Source organism: Lacerta agilis, chromosome 1 (assembly GCF_009819535.1).
Source record: "Lacerta agilis isolate rLacAgi1 chromosome 1, rLacAgi1.pri, whole genome shotgun sequence".
Taxonomy (NCBI): domain Eukaryota; kingdom Metazoa; phylum Chordata; class Lepidosauria; order Squamata; family Lacertidae; genus Lacerta; species Lacerta agilis.
The window spans coordinates 51,355,514-51,374,625 of NC_046312.1; the positions used below are offsets into that span (position 1 = coordinate 51,355,514).

General features: G+C 37.6%; 1 long non-coding RNA gene across 1 annotated transcript; it reads right to left on the reverse strand.

Moving 5' to 3' along the window:
• Positions 1-773: 773 nt before the first annotated feature.
• On the reverse strand, positions 774-17,793 carry LOC117046961. The gene is made up of 3 exons (XR_004426642.1): positions 17,303-17,793; positions 15,141-15,200; positions 774-833 (listed from the first exon to the last, which is right to left on the reverse strand). It is a non-coding gene; the product is annotated as an uncharacterized LOC117046961 (long non-coding RNA).
• Positions 17,794-19,112: the final 1,319 nt, after the last annotated feature.

Sequence of the window (19,112 nt, forward strand, 5' to 3'; positions counted from 1 at the left end):
AGTAATATAATATCCCCAATGCCGTCCCCCTCACTCCACCCTGCCACACACAGCTCTTTATGTCCTCTAAATCACATAACTTTTAAAATTGACAATTTAGTCTTAAGAAATACCATTGCATCCAAAGCCAGTAAACCCAAAATTTTATTACACAACAGCCTACTGTATTTTTAATTAACTAGCCTTTTTTAAAAATCATAATTTGGGGCTCAATCCACTGGGAGCTTTCTAAGCACATGTCCAAAGAAAAGAATGACATTTGCAGAAGAGGCCTTCTACGACTACCATTTCAGCAGGCGTTGTATGGCCAATGTATCTTGTGGGACAGTGCTGCTCATCAAAAAGAGACTGCTTTATTTTTAAAATGTTTACCAAATCACTCAGGTTGAGAAATACTGTTTTTATAATTTAATTCTTGCATAACCAAAATAAAACCACCTTTCACCTGGAATTGTGTTTTTGTGTTTTCTCATATGGATCTGGCTCACATACATACTGAACATTACATACTGAACATTACGTTATTCTTAGGCTTTTGGTGGGGTAACTCAATGTCTACTTAACCATCCTTTCACACTTTGCTAGATGCTAGAACAACCTTAACTCGTTTTTTTCTGTATACAATACCTTACACAAAAATAACAACCAGGGTTTACGTGGCTTATTAGTCTAAAGGCCAAATAATATATTATGGAACTATGGTGTAACTATTTTCTTATCTCATCAAAAAAATTAGGCAATAAACTGATGCCTTACCAGTAAAAGGGGGTTCATTTCTTTAATCCATCACTGGCATTTACTGAAACAAGGATTTCCCAACAGTCTCTGTAAAACTAGAGAGAGAGAAAAATAAATCTACCAGACAATCAGTTGCAATTTACAAAAACTACTTTTTGTATTTTTTAAAACAGTCAGGACTCTTGAACTACAAAAATCTGTATTACTATACCTGAAATATATATATTTTTTTTGAAATGTGGGGCCTGTGTTCTTCATCACTATAACCTGGGGGGGGGGGTTGTTTAAACTATATACACTGCACTTTCCTCCTTTTTTGAAAAATAGAAAAATTGAAATCCTATATAATCTTTTTGTCTAGAAAATAAAAAATCATATGAGTAGTGGTTTGTTTTGAGGGAAGAGGAAAATGGAAGATACTGCTCCTTATTGCCTCTCCTATATCCTATTATAAGCATTCATTTCAAAATAAAACAGTTTTACTCTTATTTTTCCCTTGGTTTATAATACTGCATATGCTATACAATAATACTGCTTGAATGCTTATATATATAATGCATAATTTGTTCCTGCAAGGTGCTCACATTTTTTCTTGTACCCCTCTTTTGTTCGCAAGGTATTACATAAATAAAATAACTGCAGACCCACTATTTTCATGGTTTGTTTTCTTCGTCCACCATCTCAAACACATCCATTATTAAGGCAATGAATGTGCATTGTATCCAGAATCAGACCCTTTAAAGGCTTTCATTTTATAGGGAATAAGTGGCATCCTTTTTTTGTTTTCAAATGGAAAACTTAGGATGTAAAGCTAAACCAGTTACTTGCAATCACTTTTTTCGGAGTTTAATCTTCCAGAATTAATGTTGGTATAAATGTTGCCTAACACCTGCCCTTCCAATGGAGCTTCAGCTCTGTTGAACTGTTGCAATTCACATGCTCCTCCCTGATTTCAAAGGTGACCTCAAAGGTAGTGAGAACGAAGGAAACAGTTGGACATAATACTAACTAGGAAACACTTCCCATCAGTTTTTTTCTTTCTACTTTTGCTGTGTTTACTTTGGGCTAGTTATTAGCATTATATATATATATACTACTTCCTGCCTAATATTATTTTGTACCCTTAACTGGTCCTATGAAGAAAAAACCAGAATGAACTGAATGAGTAATGCTCACAGATTTTGTACAATATCTCGGGCAGGGGGGTGTTTAATAGGAAAATTGTAACCCTTGAAAATTTATTCAATATGTATCCCTTGATTTAAAACAACAAACCGACACAATATCTGTAACGACCTGTTGGTCTACAAAAACTTCTCTATTGGCACAAAACAAGCATAGGCTCCAGTAATGCACTCCCCCCCCCCCCCCGATTTATGTTATGGTATACAGCAGAGATTTGGGGTACAGCCATTTCCTAGAAGAAGCAGACTAAGAATAACTGAAAATGCTTTTTGAAGATTATAGCATGCTGCTCAAAGAGCCTGATGTTTTACAGAAAACTCTTTACTTGGGACTCCTAGTAACACTTTTTAGGCTTCTTAAAAACATAGAGAATTTTGAAAATCTGCTTTAATACCTGCAAAGTATTTTGATTTCCCCATCTTAAGTCAGTGAGAGTACCTGCATTGGTTTCACTTTTGCTCCTGACACTTGTTCTTGTTCCTTAGTGGCTCAGAGTCTCTTAGGGCTTTGTGGGGTGGGGTAGGGTGTTCACCTACTGTTACAGGTGCACTTTTAAAATAATTTTTCCTAAAGATATAAATTATGCTGATACATGTATATAATGGCATTTTATTGGCCGCTCACTAATATAGTTAACTGGGTAGCTCACAAATATGAAATCATAAAATACAATATGTAAAATAGCATAAAAAGAATCACAGCATAAAAATTCCAGTTTTTAAGAAAACGTAATTTTGAGGATGAGGCGAGCTTAAAGAAATTGAAAGAATAATTACGTAAATCTAAAGCTATTGCATGTACACCTAAACTGAAGGACATGTTTCATAGCTAAAATCCAGTGATGGTTACCAAATATCACTTTAAATATATCCACTTTACCCATTATACAATTGAATATTGCTTTTAAAATAGCGTCCTAGCCTCTGACTATTCTGACTGTAATAAAGTATTTTTATGATTCTATTAAAATTAATAAATCAAACTTCATTTTTCTGTAAATTTCTAATTCCTAATTATCTAGCCTATCTCTCACCAAGACAATGTGAAATTAGGGGAAACTGATACTATCTTTCACCACCTTATAGTTGAGCCAATTCTCTCTATAATTTAGGTAAACTGCCTCTCACGCAACCACAATCACTTGCTTCAGCTATCAAAGAGAGAGAGAGAGAGAACTGATATTTTTCTGTATCCCTCTTTTTCCTCTTCCTGTTGTGTCCTTGGCCACAAAACATTCTGGGCCCCAAAATGCTTTGTAAAATATTCCTATAAATTACATGCTTACTAGACATACGTATAGGAAGCATAGCTGTTTAAAGCACGTGGTTTGAGACTCAGGTAAACACTCATTGCCCAAACAATTCCTTAACTAATACTGCAGTCCAACCCCCAACTCCCCTTGTGCGCTGGGCTAGGGTGTTGGTGCTTGGCTTCTGCTAGCATCACTCCTCTGGTGTGAAGCTCCTCATTCAGCCCAAACTGAACATGTGTGAGTGAGTGAGTGCTGCCAGTGGGATTGCCGGCAAAAGCAGCCTGTGAAAAGTCTCCAAACAGGGCATTTCAAAGAGGAGCTGAGCCAGCCTCAAATCTACTGGATCCTGAACCAGTCTCACGGATGTCATATCTGGGCTCGATTGCTTTGTCAGCTTCAGGCTGACGCAGCCATTTCCCTAGCCCCTGCCTTCTCCCTTTCCCATTTTGAGTGTATCGAAGCTGGTAATACTCTAGACCCACTGAAATCTGTCGACTTCATTTATTTCAGTGAGTCTACTCTTAAGTATAACTAACCTTGGTTATCACCCTATATTTGTATATTTACAGGTTAGTGTCCCACATGGGAACTGAATGAAGAAGAAGAAAATCCAAATTCTGGTGGAACACAAACCTACTTGTTCTGAACAGGCCAATTAGACAGTTAAAAAAAAATTATCGCCTCCCTGCCTGCCTGCATAATTCTGTGTCATAAAAACTGGACCACGCCATACATTTAAAGCACATTTAAACACACATTGAAAACTCACAGCTTCCCCCAAAGAAACATTAGAACTGTAGTTTGTTAAGGGTGCTGGGAATTGTAACTTGGTGAGGGGTGTACCCCAGTTCCCCAGATTCTTTGGGGACGCCATGGGCTTTCAATGTATGGTATGGACCCCTAACACTGAACACCACTCAAGATTCCTGCAAACAGAGAGCTACCAACTCATCCACCCAGCTCCTTCCTGTTGCTCCTCCTCTGTCGAGGTGTCAGGTATAGGGGCTACCCTATATATTCCCATAATTTATTTTCTGAATAACCTCCCGTAAATAGTTATTGCTTTTGTGTTGTTCTCTCGAGCTGCGTGGTATTGTAATGCTGACTGGTGTATGGAGAAGGTTTTTGATGTAGAATGGGAGCAAAAGGGAATTCTAGCCCGTTCAATTTTTGTGCAGGTTACTTCATTTTCTCATCAAATACCTTACTTTATGGTACTCTCATTCTAAGTAAACTTCCTCACAAAATGTAAAAGAATAGGCCCAAGTCAAATGCCCAGGTACAGAAGGTAAGTATCAGAATGAAAGACAAAATCAGTTTCCTTACTTCTTGCTTTGGAAATATTTAACAGTAATAAACAACACCATTTTTTTTTTTTTAAAAATGCCTTGGATCCAACATCTGCTGCACCTTTACAGTGACAACAATCCAGACTGTAATTGGTCTAACCACAAGCCAGAAATAAAATACACAAGAGGCAGGAGAATAATGGGAAATTAGCTATATGGTGCAGAGTCAATCCCAGGAAAGTTGGGACCACTCTCCTTGGTAATAAATTGCTGTTACACAGCACTAACAGTTGTGGATTATTTATTTTTACTTTTTATTTGAGGAACTCTGGACAATTGCATCCACATTAACAGAAGCAGGAAAGAAACTAAAAGTCAACTATTAAAGTTTCCAGAAACATAGTATTCTTTCCTTAGCTATAAAATATCTGTTCACATAAAAGGATCTTCTGTGAGACCTACTAGAGCCTAGAGCAGCCTTTCCTGACTATTCTGGCAGGGGTTGATGGGAACTGTAGTACAAAACATCTATGACAGCATCAGGTTGGGGAGGGCTGGTCTAGAGTGTTAGGCTTGGAGGTGGGAAATCACAGGCCAGTTTCCCAAACCTACTGGATGATATTGGACATGATACTTACCTTTCATCCTAGTCTACGTTATGGATGGTTGTGAGGCTAAACTGGATTTGTGCTCTTTTTAGAGTAATGATCAGTTACAAATATAAAAGCAATGTCTAAAGCAGAAAGGTTTGGACTCAGCCATGAATCAATTCTATAATGGGAGGGCAGAGAAGGTACATGATAGCACTTATGGTCCTTGAAACAGTGAAGCAAGCACCTATATAAGTGTTTAAGGCAGCACATTTAGCAGGGATTAAGTATCGTTAAACTTTGTGTGGCATACTTCTGAGTAAACACGCTTAGCATTGCATTACATGGCATCTAGGAATGACGGATAACTTTGATTCAGGTCTCATTTGAAGCCGAATCCAAGCAAATTTGCAAACCAAAACACAGCTGTCCTTCAAAATTTGTGCTTATCTAAATTTTGCTATGTAGTTCACCAACCAATGTTTACAAAAAACGCACATATTAAGGGAAAGTGTGGATAAAAATGAATACATTAGTGAAATTAACACACAAAATGCATTATAGTAGGAGGAAATTGCTTGCAAAAATGTGCAAGTTAGGCAAAACTGCATATAAAGTGTATTAATTTGGGGGGGGGTACACAAAAATGCTGAATTTTCACCAGGATTTAAAAAAGAAGTGACATGTAGCTGTAGATATGGAAAACTGAATTTAATAATGGAAAAATGAGAAACTGAGAGCAGTGCCATAGCGACCGGGGGTGGGGGCTTGCTGGGTTTTTTGCCCTGGGTGAAGCCTCCAGAGGGGCACTATTGAAGCTCCCAGCCTGTTTGTATGTGTGCAGAAATGTACATGGGGTGTGTGCCAAACTGGGTCTTTGACCGGGGTGAAATAAAGCCTAGTTTCGCCTCTGCTGAGAGAACTGAAATTGACAGATTATTTCATCCTAAACAACAACGCATTTTAACCAGGCCATAGACTGTCTAACTTTCCCTGAGCCTACCCAACCCCCCAGAGGAAAGTATAAAAATATTTATACTTACTTGTGTATGAATTTAATGAACTACTTTTGCCAGGGCCTCCTCTAGTAGTGACTGCTTTAAACTCATCTCTCCAGCAAGAGATTTTAAATGACCAGACTGAAGCAGAGGGCATTTTGATTAACAGCTGAACTGGTGGTGACAGAATAACCACCACTCTCAAAGCAGGTAAGAGCGTGGGTTATTTTTCTTCCTTGTAGTCCTTCGTGTTTGGAATATTTGAAATTTTGGTTTCAAAAGGGGCGTTATTTACGGCATCTCGGGCCGACATAATTGTTGGGCCTGTTCCTGGAGCCTCTCAGCAGAATGGAGGGGCGTTAGATCCAATAAATCCAAGCTAGCTCCATCCCTGCCCCATCATCGGAATGTCCCATTGTGTGGTCTAATGCTAGACTTATGGGGGCTGCCAGGGCATAGATACCAGCCACCATTGGAGGGACATTTTTGCCCCATCCTAATATCCTCCAACCAGTGGATCTGGGGGTTAGGGATGCATTGAAAGACAAATTTCACTACAACTTGGGTTCCCATGTTTTTTAAGAGTCTGTAATTGATTCCATGATGCATGAAGATCACTGATATATTGAACCTGCCCAATCAGCCTTATATAGGTATTACCTGTTGAGCCTATAAAAATAGTTCTGACATGTTCAAATAGAGGATCTTCCCAAGTTTTGAACAGTTCAATTAAAAGATTCATATTTTTGATAAGTGCATAGTTCACGTTCCCTCCGCCACTACTCTAATTTCTCGTTGTGTGCTTTTTGATGGTTTGGTCAAGTTATTAAGGGCAAAAGTAAGGGTAGGATGAAAATGGATAGGACAGTTGAAATGCTGGGGTGCTTTTTTATCAAACAAACTCAAAAGACTATTGTAAAAAATGTTAACTGGAGAGCTCACAATTACCAAAAGTACTATTAAAAGTCTTCTAAACGAGTAAATATAAAATACACCACAGCAACTCTATTTTTTTATTTGTGTGCTGGCAAACAAGTGGCATGAACAAGACAAGCACAGCTAGATTGGGGTGGGGGAGAATTACCAAAATTACCTATATGAACTCAGGCACACCATTTTGAAGAAAAGCTAGTCTGTAAAATCTTATCCTTCTTAAACCTCCGTTTCCTACCACTCTTAACAATAAAGGAACAGTCTGCTTCATGTTAATATAGCATAGCACAATTTTCCAGTTGGTTGAGGAAATGAAATATTCCCTCTTAATAACATATGAAACTCCCTGAGTAATGTTTTTAAATGTCTTAACCGAACATTTTAATAATAAACAGTTCTGTCATAAACTAGGGGGAAAAGGTAAATTTACAAGCTTTAAATGCAGGACTGGATTATGACCTTTAGAGGCCCTAAGCACTTAAAAGATTTTGGTGTCCCCAAATATATCTAATTCAAAATATAAACAATAATAAACCATAAAATACGGGACAGCCAACATGACCAAGATAAGAACGATAACACGAGCTTCAGTGGACCGAGTGGCAGTTTACCAGTTACCAGATTCTAATGTTGTTGTATGCCCCAAATTAATGTATATCATTAATCTCTATCATTACTGTTTTATTATTACTATTTTTATTATTGTATCTATATATACACTTATGTATGTATTTTATTTATTTATTGTAGGAGCCTTTTTGTAGAACCTTGGTTCAGCTGCAGCATATGGTCCATGGTAAATTTGGCAATGGAAAATTTCTGTGGTGACCCCCTTACCTTCATGCCCTAAGCACATCCTTATTTTGTTTAACAGTTAATCCAGCCCTGCTTAAATGCTTCAAGGGTACCTACAAAGTGGAGTGAAGTAAATAGCCTCCACTGAAGGCCCCGACATGCACCATTAAAATAGGGTGATGTGTAACTATACCTATGTGAGCCAGGTCTGCCGACTTATGCCTCTGTCATGACACAAGGTTCTGGAAAAAGATGAAACTAATTTTGGTAGAATTTACTTTAGTCAAGTGTTCCTTAAATGCTTTTAGGCCATGAAAGTGTTATGCTGTAATAGTCTGAGGAAGAGAGTGGGGTATTACAGACTGACTTCTCTTAGAGCCTTGAAAGGAGGGGGGGGGTTACTTGAAAAATATGTTCCTTTCTGAACCACAGTATATCTAAACTCACCATATTTTAATGGTATAATGATATGAGTTCAGTAACATTGGGAATAAGGCTATCCCAAACCAATTGCAAAATTTCACTTGTAATATGGAACCTGCCTGCCACGTATATAAAAATTATGTTGTTTAGCCGCAAACCAAATACATCTATATCGCCCTCCAGATGTTGTTGGACTCCATCAGCCCCAGCTAGCATAGTCAGGGAAGGTGGGAGTTGTAGACCAGCAACATTTGGAGGACCATAGGTTAGCCACCTGTACATAATACATCACAGTATGCTCCCAGTACATACTGGGAAATGTTCTGGAGTTATCTTGCCAGCTGAATCTTCCAAGGAGCTGCACGTGGTGGTGATATGGCTCTAATGGGGACCTAAATATTAAAAGCTACCTTGTTATCATTTGCCTGTTCCTGGCACTGTGATTTGAAATACATGACTGGGATGCAAGTCCTATTGATCAGCAAAAAATGGAACTTTGTTTCTGTGTTTGAGGACTGAATATATTTAGAAAGACAGACTTAAAGAAATGAATTAGACTTCCATTCATGATATGGGCTTGTTCAGGGTTAATTTATTTCAGCAGAACTCCTCCCCAAATATCTATCTATCTATCTATCTATCTATCTATCTATCTATCTATCTATCTCTACATATCTGTAGACAGATAGCTATAGCTACAGATGATTGCGTCTTAAGTGGTACAAAGACAAACACATAAAGTGGTGCATGCATTTCACTTTTGCATAGCTAATGTGGTGCCTCCATATGCTGTGGGTTATAACTCCCATAATCCCTGAGCTTTGACCATGTTGGCTGGGGCTGATGGGAGTCCGAAGTCCACAACATCTAGAGGACTTTCTGGTCCAGTGATGGCCAAACTTGGCCCTCCAGCTGTTTTGCGACTACAACTCCTATCATCCCTAGCTAACAGGACCAGTGGTCAGGGATGGTGGGAACTGTAGCCCCAAAACAGCTGGAGGGCCAAATCTGGCCATCACTGTAAATCTGGTCTAATCTGATTGTATTGCCAACCACTGACCAGAGCCATGCTGCCTAGGCCTGATGGGAGTTGGACTCTTATCTGGAAAGTCCCAGGTTCCTCAGCTCTGGCCTAAGGGAAATTTGGGCTTATATTTTTTTGAAAACCATTCCTGAAATGGAGATAAATGTAAAAAAGCAAACGTTGAGATGGTGTGGAGATCTTTCATCTAAAGAGAACATGTCCTGTTCAATGCCCAAAGAATCTCTTGGATTCCTGGCCCATGACTACAACAGAAATTGGCTTCATAAACCTTAAGAGGCAGGAGTAACTTAAATTTATTTTTCCCTTGATTTTTCCCTTAAGACGTGTTTATGTAATCAGGAGTGTATCATATTACAATCTGAGCATATCCTACAACCCTGCCTGTGAGTTTATACATCATTCCTAGTTCATTCAAAACCAAATATTAAACATTTTTATCCTTTGCTGTTGAAAAATAATCCGTAAAATCGTTTAGGTTGATTTACATAGACTCCAGTAAATATTGACATTTTGTCAAGGAGTTATACACAAGGTGAATCTTAATGAATTAATTTATTATTTATATTTTTTCCTTATTCAAAAAGGCTTTTAATTTGTCCTAGAAACAGTAACACAAGAGCTATTATATTATTCTTTGCTTCCTTGCAATATGATAGCATGGTGCTGTAACAGAACATGCAAGTTGCTCTTTTTACATTGGTAAAGAGTAAGGCCCAGATATTGAGACTACTCTTCAGATACATTTACAAATGTTTCCAACTTATGTAAGCTTAAGTGATCACTACGGCAGCTTTTGATAATATAAAGTGATAGAATGTCATTATATAAGTCATAATGTCCCTTCTACTGAAAGTTTTGTTTTTCGCATGGATTTAATAACAATTACCGGTAAGATTTGAGTAACAGAGTACCAATGCTACAGCATAGATTTGGAGAAATTAATATTTCATGGATATATGATAAAATGTTTGTAAGCAGTCTATTTTTTTCTTCCTTGAAAATTAATCTGTGACAGTGTATATGTGTTCTAGTCCTGAATAAACATACCCTTTAAAATAGGATATAATTTTCATAAACTAGACAAGAAAATGGATTTTGTGTGTTTGGGGTGTTTGCATGTTTGGTTGTCATGTTAAGAGTTTCCTTATAGATTTGATATATTATACAGCACAATACAATATTTCTGTGTAGATCAACAAACAATCATGGTTTAAATTACACTGTTTGAAAACTGTTTCAGTTTACCTTACAAATTGTATTATATGAGAAAATCTTATTATTAGGCAGCCAGAAAATAAGCATGTTTACTTAGAAACAAGATTCATTGATGTTCTTGACTACTGTTTAAAAAAATCTACCACATATACATTTTTTAAAAGGCATGAGCAGCCCCACAAATATAGTTTACATTTAAAAAAAAAATTCAAGACCCCTTGAAATATTTGTAAAAGCATTTATAGAAAATTCCTTTAACTAATGCCAACACTGAAATCAAATACATTTTTTGGTAATTCTCATTGTTCACATTTTCAATTCTGATTTTCATATTAGCTTTAAAAAAAAGGTAAGTCAATGAGTCAGTTTGGAATAAATGCAGCAGATACAGATACACCTGCTATTTGAGCAACTGGATTAACTGCCAAATTTTAAAGATTCCCCCCCCCCAAAAAAAATCCTCAATACTGTATATAATTAAATATACTAAGGGTATTTAATTATTAGTTGTAAAATTGTAGACATTGTAAGTTTTAACATCTACCATATATATAAATTAAGAAAATTGATATAAATGTTATTTGCATTTTCAAGTGATTTTTCATAGATGGAGGGACAATATTCCTACATAAGTGCAACTCTATCTATCTATCTATCTATCTATAGATGCACATGCCTCTTGGGGGGGGGGAGAATATTTTAATTAGCCATATGAACTTAAAATATATAACCTTATAACATATGAGTTGATTATTAATGCTTTATAGGAGCCAGTCCTGCAATATGTTTTTAGTTGCATATATAGGTGTATGTATTTTTTAAAAAATTAAGGACCTATCAAGAGTGGGTATTTTTCTTTAGAACCTTTTATTTATTTATTTATTTATTTATAAAAAATGTTCTTCCTAGTTAAATGCTGAAGTAAACTATAACTCTGTAAAGTTACCTAGGAAAACAGTTCTTTTATTGCTTGTTGCCGGAAATTTTCCTTGTTTTTTTTTTTTAAACAAATAGACAATTTGTTATGCAAATACTAGCATATTTTATTGTATTCATTGGAACTTATTCTCAGGAAAGTAAGCATAGGTACTGCAGCCTTACACCACATTCCTATTTATGTCTGTTCAAAAAATAATAATATATTGTTAAGTTCAGTTAAGTACTCCCTTCAGAGAACTTTGTCCAGAAAGGTGGTCTACAAATATAAAGAATAAATACATTTAAATAAAAAGTGGATATAGGATTGCAATCTAACAATGCAATCCTATACATGTTTACTCAGAAGTAAACACTACTCAGAGTTCACTGGAACTTACTCTCAGGTTAGTATGTATAGAATTGCAGTCTTCGTTTGCCAAAAACAATGGCGTTCCAGTCATTACACGACCAGCACAGATGAGTTATTTGGTCTTCAGTGCAAGCCTATGCAAGTTCTCACAGCAAGGCCCACTGTTTTCAATTAAGGTTCCTCTCAGGAAAGTAGGCACAGGTTTGTAGCATCAGGTGCAGTTCATTCAAAAGAACTGCAGTTTAACTATTGTTTACTTATACTATAAATTCTTTTAGTGCTATTTTCTCTCTGGCCTTTTGGATTTTGTCCTCCTGTGATGATGTTGCTCGTCTTTTGATTCGAGTTGTGCTGTTTTGTATTGCTGGCGCTTGCTGTAATAAAACTGAACTAAACTGAACTATTGTTTCCTTTTTTAAAAAAATGAACTAAGTAAGAGGAGCTGTGCATTAATTAATTAATTAATTAATTGTAAGAAGCTTAGGTACACGTAGGTCTCATTCAAGTTCAGTATTGCATCTTACTTACCTTCTTTTAACTGTTTAAAAGTAACAAATATCTGAACAAGTTTTGCTGACCTCAACAATGAGGGTTTCACAACACTGAAGAACCAGACGGCTCTCCCAATCACTCGCTGGTTGAAGGACCTTTCCTCTCTTGCAGTATATGAAAAGGCTGTTTTTGCCTGAAGGCATAAGGAGCACAATTATTCTGAGATAATTTAGAGCTTATTATGCAATGTCTACGTCCTATGGGCACTGCCAAGGCCCCATCCCTCTCTCTATCCAATCCCCCACACTTCTCCCTCTTTCTTCTATTATTTTTGGTTTTAACCACTTAGGCATGGCCTTGTAAACTGGCACTGTGAATTGCAAAGCTTTAATGATTTTTTCCCCTTCATTGTTTGTACTTGTTACATGTTTTGTTTTGTTTTTGAAATCTTTTTTTTTTAAAATAAAAGCCAATAAAAACCAGTGCATCTTTTTTTCTGATGGCAACTAACTTGCTTTTAAAATTACCGTCTTTCCATTTTCAGTACTATTCAGGGCTGTATTAAATTACTGAAAAAAATATTTATGCTGCAGTAATCAAACCCCTGGTTATAAAATAAAGTTGAATAGGATTACTTTAGAGCAAAATAATCTTTTAAAACCTACCTTTAAATGCCAGTTGTTTTTAACAGAGTAGAATTTTATATCTCAAAACAGTATATATGGGCTATATTGTAATTCTCTAAACTTTTTATAATTTAAGAAAATGAATGTAACACAGTTCAGATATTAATGTAGGAAATTCAAGCTTTCCAACCTTAATGTTATCTCCCTTATTCCACATTACAAAAATCTACTTGCATGAGGCTTAAAAACATACCTGCTTACTTAGGTTTGTCATCGTCCAATTTATTTTGTCTTTAAACTAATAGCAAACTTTGTTGTTGCAATCAGCAGGGAACAGCAATTTTGCATCATCTGCTTAAAACCCTGCACCCAGCCGTCACAACTAAAGCTAGGGAAGTCAGATAAACATGTATTATGTCTGAAAGGAAGTTTCAGAACCCTACACTTTAAAAAGATATGCAAGTAATTACCGGGTCACGATCTCCAAGGCTGATTCTGTCACTTGGACCTGTGGATAAGGAGAAACCTCTTGAGATTTTAGTCTCTCAAAGCCCCAGCCTCAGCTGGCTTGAGCGTACCATTATCAGGAGAGGGCTGACGGCAGAAGCTCAGAGCTCCACAGCAGCTTAAGTAGTGCACACTATTGTCTTGGGAAGCAGGGACATAATAAGACCATAGTCTTAGGGCTATGACTTCTAAAGCACATGACTTTGCCCAACGTATCCTAGGAACTTCACTTTGTTAAGGGTGCTGAGAATTGCAGCTCTGTCAGGGATAAACTACAGTTCCCAGGATTCCTTGGGAAGAGTCATATGCTTTGAGTTTGCTTGAAATGTATGGTGTATATACAGCCTTTAATTAGACAGCTGCCAGTAGATAACTGGTGGGATGAGGTGAAGCTGCCTTCACTTCAGCTTACCTGGGCAGGGCAGTGGTGAGGTTGTGGCTATGCAGATGCCCCAGTGGAGCCAATCTCACACTCTGGCATATCCACACAACCCTGACTTCGTCGCAGCCCTGCTTGTACCAGGTGAGCTTCTGTAACACCAGTGCTGGGAAGGCAACTTAGCCCATCGCACTGCTAATTGCATCACTGCATGGCTCTCTGTTGGCAGGGATAGTCCTCCACTGCTTGAAGCATAGCTGTCAACTTTTCCCTTTTCTTGTGAGGAATCCTATTCGGAATAAGGGAATTTCCCTTAAAAAAGGGGGAAAGTTGACAGCTATGGCTTGAAGCACCCATGGAAGTGCAACTCTTAACCCTAACAGCATGATAGATTAGGAGGGGACTGTTCTAACTCCTGTATTCTTGCAAATGTAGGGTCTGTATCATTGCGAGAAACCCTCTACCCAGTTAGGTATAGTGGTTGCCCACACATGGATATGTGGCTTTCAAAACACAGAAAATGATCTGACTTCTAATCTATTTCTGCATAATTTATTTTTCAACTATTTTTTAAAAAGTTAACATTTTTAGTTGTCTGTGTTGATATGTGCCCTTGTATCAGAGAAAATTCTGAAACATTTACTTTCAAAATCTATAATCCAGGACTACAGAAGATAGTGTAATCCACAGCCCACAATATGAGGAACCATTGAGGGACTTGGATATGTTTAACCTGGATAAGAGGGGACTGAGGGGAGATAGGATAGCTTGTTTTCTGCTGCTCCAGAGGCTATGGACCATGTCTTGGACCAATGGATTCTCACAGAAGGTAGTGGCTTCTCCTTCTTTGGAGGTTTTTAAGCAGAGGTTGGATGGCCATCTGTCACGAATACTTTAGTTGAGATTCCTGCATTGCAGGGGGTTGGACTAGATGACCCTTGAGATCCCTTCCAACACTGCTGTTCTATGATTCTATGACTCCTGTAAGATTAAACCAACATGCACTTCAGCATTACAGCATTATAATTGTGCATAAAGTTGCAAGTCAATAGGAAAATTACACTGTTTTTATTAATGACTATGCATTCTTCACTGTCTAGATATATCTGACAATTTCACTGAGATATGAACTATAGAATAAGACTTTGGCTAGTATACAATGTTAACATATTTCTATGTTTTCTTCAATGTAACACTCTCTTTCAACAGAAACAAGAAATGTTTTGTCTTAATATTTTGCTACACTTGCAACTTCCACAAAGTTTTCCTCTAAGAGTGAGCAAAACAAAGTCCTTATGTCAGTTTCTCTGTGGCATAAAATGTTACTTATACATGTGAGGGGCAAATTGCTTTTATAAGTCCATGAAATAAATATATCCAGTTACCTTCCCTTAATCTTCAGCCTAGTTCTGGTTATCTTTCATCTGGAAAAGGAGGATGGGAGCCTGCTTTGGGAGTTAGATGAGCAAGGTATTATTTTCAGTTTACAAATCCATTTATTAGAGCACTGCGAAAAGGATGGTTTTGATGAATTTCCATATAATAAATGAGCTTTCCTTCCTGATTTTTAATTTAACTCAACTTATTTAGGTTCTAAACTTGCAAAAAATAGTGTCACAGTTTTAGAAGATTTACAAATGAATTTTCTAAACCAGTTGTATGATGCATTCAAGACTGCCTATTCAGTGATACCAGCGCCAGATTTAGGGCAGTACAGATGGTTCCCCTGTATTGGACGCTGAGCTGAGGAGGCACCAAATAATTATAATATGAGTTCCTACTGAGAAGGTGCATAAAAAGCAAAAGGAATTATTGTGAAAATAAAAATATTTTGGGGCAGCGCCAAAAGTTGTCCTTGCTCAGGGCGCTGTATTACCAAAATCCACCACCGGTCAAACTAAAAAAATCTGAGTGTTAACAGTCAGTTATCACTAGAATAATTATCTAGAATTATAGCTGGCTAACTCCACTGAGCATTCTAGGAGGCTGAGCTCTGTTATCTTTTGCCCATAGAACTCACCAATGCTTATGAAGATCCCACTGACATTCATGCAGCGTTTTTTTTTAAAGTGTGAGAGGGTGCTGGGGAGGGAGAGGAGGAATTGGGTGCAGTGGGGGAAGGGGAACGAGGACAGAGGTGCTGCTACCAACATAGTGACAGCAGGAAGAAGAGAGACAGCTGCAGGCCACCTGCCTCGAAATTCTCCTTTGAATTTTGAAGTGTAGTTTACCAGCCAGGTGAAATGTATGAAAGCATATATACTAGGATAAACTGTGCATTAAAATACGTGTATTCATGAAAATAACAGACAATAATGCATTATATTATACAAAATTGCATACAAAAATGTGTGTATTAGAAGAAATTTGCACTAAAATGCTGGTGAATTTTCACAGTGAGATTTTTATTTTTCAAAAAACCACAAACTTGAGAACTAATGACTAGAAAAATGAGAAACCGAGAAAAACAAAAATTGTCAGATTTGCCCATCCCACATTTTTGGAATATGCATATTTGTACAGTATCTTTGGTTGGATGGGCAGTATTAGGATCAAAACACCATTACATCTCTCTCTCTCCTGTTACATATCAGACAGACTTCAACTTTACTATCTTTTGAGTAGGGCTTAGTGTCAAGCTGGTTTCCTTTGGAATGCAGCCATTAGCAGACCTGTCTTCTCTGACCTTCTTCAAGTTGCAAGAAAGGAGATTCCAACTAAACATTTGGAATAACTTTCTGACAATAAGAGCTGTTCATCAGTGGAACAGACTCCCACAAGAGGTGGTGGACTCTCCTTCTTTGGAGGTTTTTAAGCAGAGGTTGGATGGCCAACTGTCATGGATGCTTTAGCTGAGATTCCTGCATTGAATGGGGTTAGATTAGATGACCCCCAGGGTCCCTTCCAACTCTTAAGATTCTATGTTTCTGTGACCTGTGTCCTTGCCACTCCTTTTTGTGTTGTCACGTCCCTGAACATCATATTCCAGGTCAATCAGCTCTATAGATTAAGTATGTAATAAATAAATAATTGACATTGTGTAAATGTTTTTGTTTTAAATATATACAGTGTGTGTGTGTGTGTGTGTGTGTGTGTGTGTGTGTATGCCCATCCCTATTCATAACATGAAGTGTTATCCTCAGTTGGCAGAATTATATACACATGGATATAGAGGTAGGAAATTTGAAACAGTGGGACCATTGACATTTGACTTCACTGTTTACTTTCCCCCTCTTAGGCATGCTGCCAACTGAGAATAACATTTGATGCATTTGATAAAGTGGAGCCTGGTTGACCAAATGTGACGCTGTAATAAATTGGTTCATCTTTAAAGTGCCACAAGACTCCCTGTTGGTTGTATGTGTTGAAAGGAGCTGACAGATAACTGGACCAAAGTCATCCAGGTTAGTATTATAGACAGTGTTGTTGTTGCTTTATGCAAATCTGAACCCAGGTCTTCCTGGTCCTAACCCAACACTCAAACACTTAAATAGCACAAGAGAGGTTCAAAGGCAATTGAATCCTCACAATCACAAGTGAAATTGACCTCCGAATGCTGGCTTTCATTCTGTTCTATGCTGCTGAATTATTTGGTCATTGTAGACAGGTTGTTTCTCCAATCCTTGTAGCACAGCACTGGGAAGAGGATTTGTCATTTGTTGAAAGAATGACACACACACTGTGCCACAATTATCAGTGCTGGATGCACTCATCATATTAAAATCAATATATGAAGAATAGAATCAGAAAAAAATGGGACAAAGTGTTTAAAATGTTATAACTGGTCCAGACATTGAAAATGCCTGCATGTGGGATTAGACTCAATTTGATTAAAATAATCAATAATTTTGCAAGGCTGCAGTAAAGCTAATAAAAGTTGCTTTTATAACGCTCTTTTCTTAGACAATACGTCTTGGGTTTAGCATGTCAATATGTCGCATCTTTGTGAAACAATTTAGTTGTAAAGCTCCTGTTAGCATATCTTAGCTTCTTTGTAAATCATGTAATTCTACATCCCAATCCAAAGCATTTATTTGAATTAAGTCCCATTTATTTCAGCAGGCAGCAAGTATGTATGTCTAGGATCATAGCATTTGAGATAGAAGTGACTGCTGAGACTGCAGTCAACCAAGCACTGATGCTGCACAGTCTCAATTCATTTAAATAGGGAATGTGCAGAACGACATGATGGCACTTAACAAATGAAATGGTCTAAGCCAGGGGTGAAGAATCTGTGGCCCTCCCATTATTGTTGGACTCCAGCTTCCATCAGCCCTACAAAGCATGGTCAGTAGGCAGAGCTAATAGGAATTATAGTCTCGATGGCCACTACATTTATTGCATAGGGTTTTAATGCAAGCCATCTGCTTGCCGAACACCAGTCCTACAGTTGTCCTTTTTAAAGGCTGCTGTAGATAGTTTGGACCAGATGAATTGCCTTCTCAGTTGTCCCTCACAAGAGAAATTTCATCCAGAGTTAATATAAAAATGAGATTCTTTCATGCCACACTTTTTCTGTTCAGATTTACATTGCAACAGCCCTCAATGCCTGCTTTCACATCCCTTGATCGCTGTGCTATATATTTTGTAAAGAGAAAAAACACTTTCCGAGAAGGAAAACTCAGATTTAGTCAATAATTCAGTTGGTTAATTTTGGCCAAGTCCTATCTACTGGCGTCAGTTCCTAATCTTCTCTCTCTGTCTCTTTTTCTCTCCCCTCCCCCTTCCACGATAAATAAATAGTTAAATTGATGAAGAAAGACAGTGTGAACTGGACAGTTCCTGAATGCAGAGCACAAACCCAGTGATAGGTCACAGGAGGAGATGCTACATTACCTGATAAATGACGTCAGTTCCTCACTCCCATCTCCATAGTGATGATGCAGCTTTAGCATTCTGCTATTGTTCAGTTTTGGCTTAGAGGCTTGTTTAATTTTTTTTTTTTGGGGGGGGGGCTTAATCTTAAGGTGTGTGTGTGTGTGAGAGAGAGAGAGAGAGAGCTGGTGTTAACTCAGAACAATGCAGTTAGAAGTCTAGTTCTGTAATATGCTGGGAGCACCAAACACCTGCCATAACAGACTTAGAAATGTGGTTCCAAAAATATAGGATAGAGGGATAAAGGTGTGATATAAGCGTAGAGGAAGTAGATAAAAGAGAAGCTTCCTCCCCATCTCACATGAAAGCTGAGGGTCGGAAGTTTCAGGATAGACCAAATGAAGTACTTCTTGACACAGCCTGTAAGTTAAATTATGGAATTTGCTACACAAGATGTAGTGATGGCCCTCCTATTGGATAGATTCAAAAGGGGATTCACGGACAATAAGTCTATCAATTGCTATAGCTATATACTAACTCCA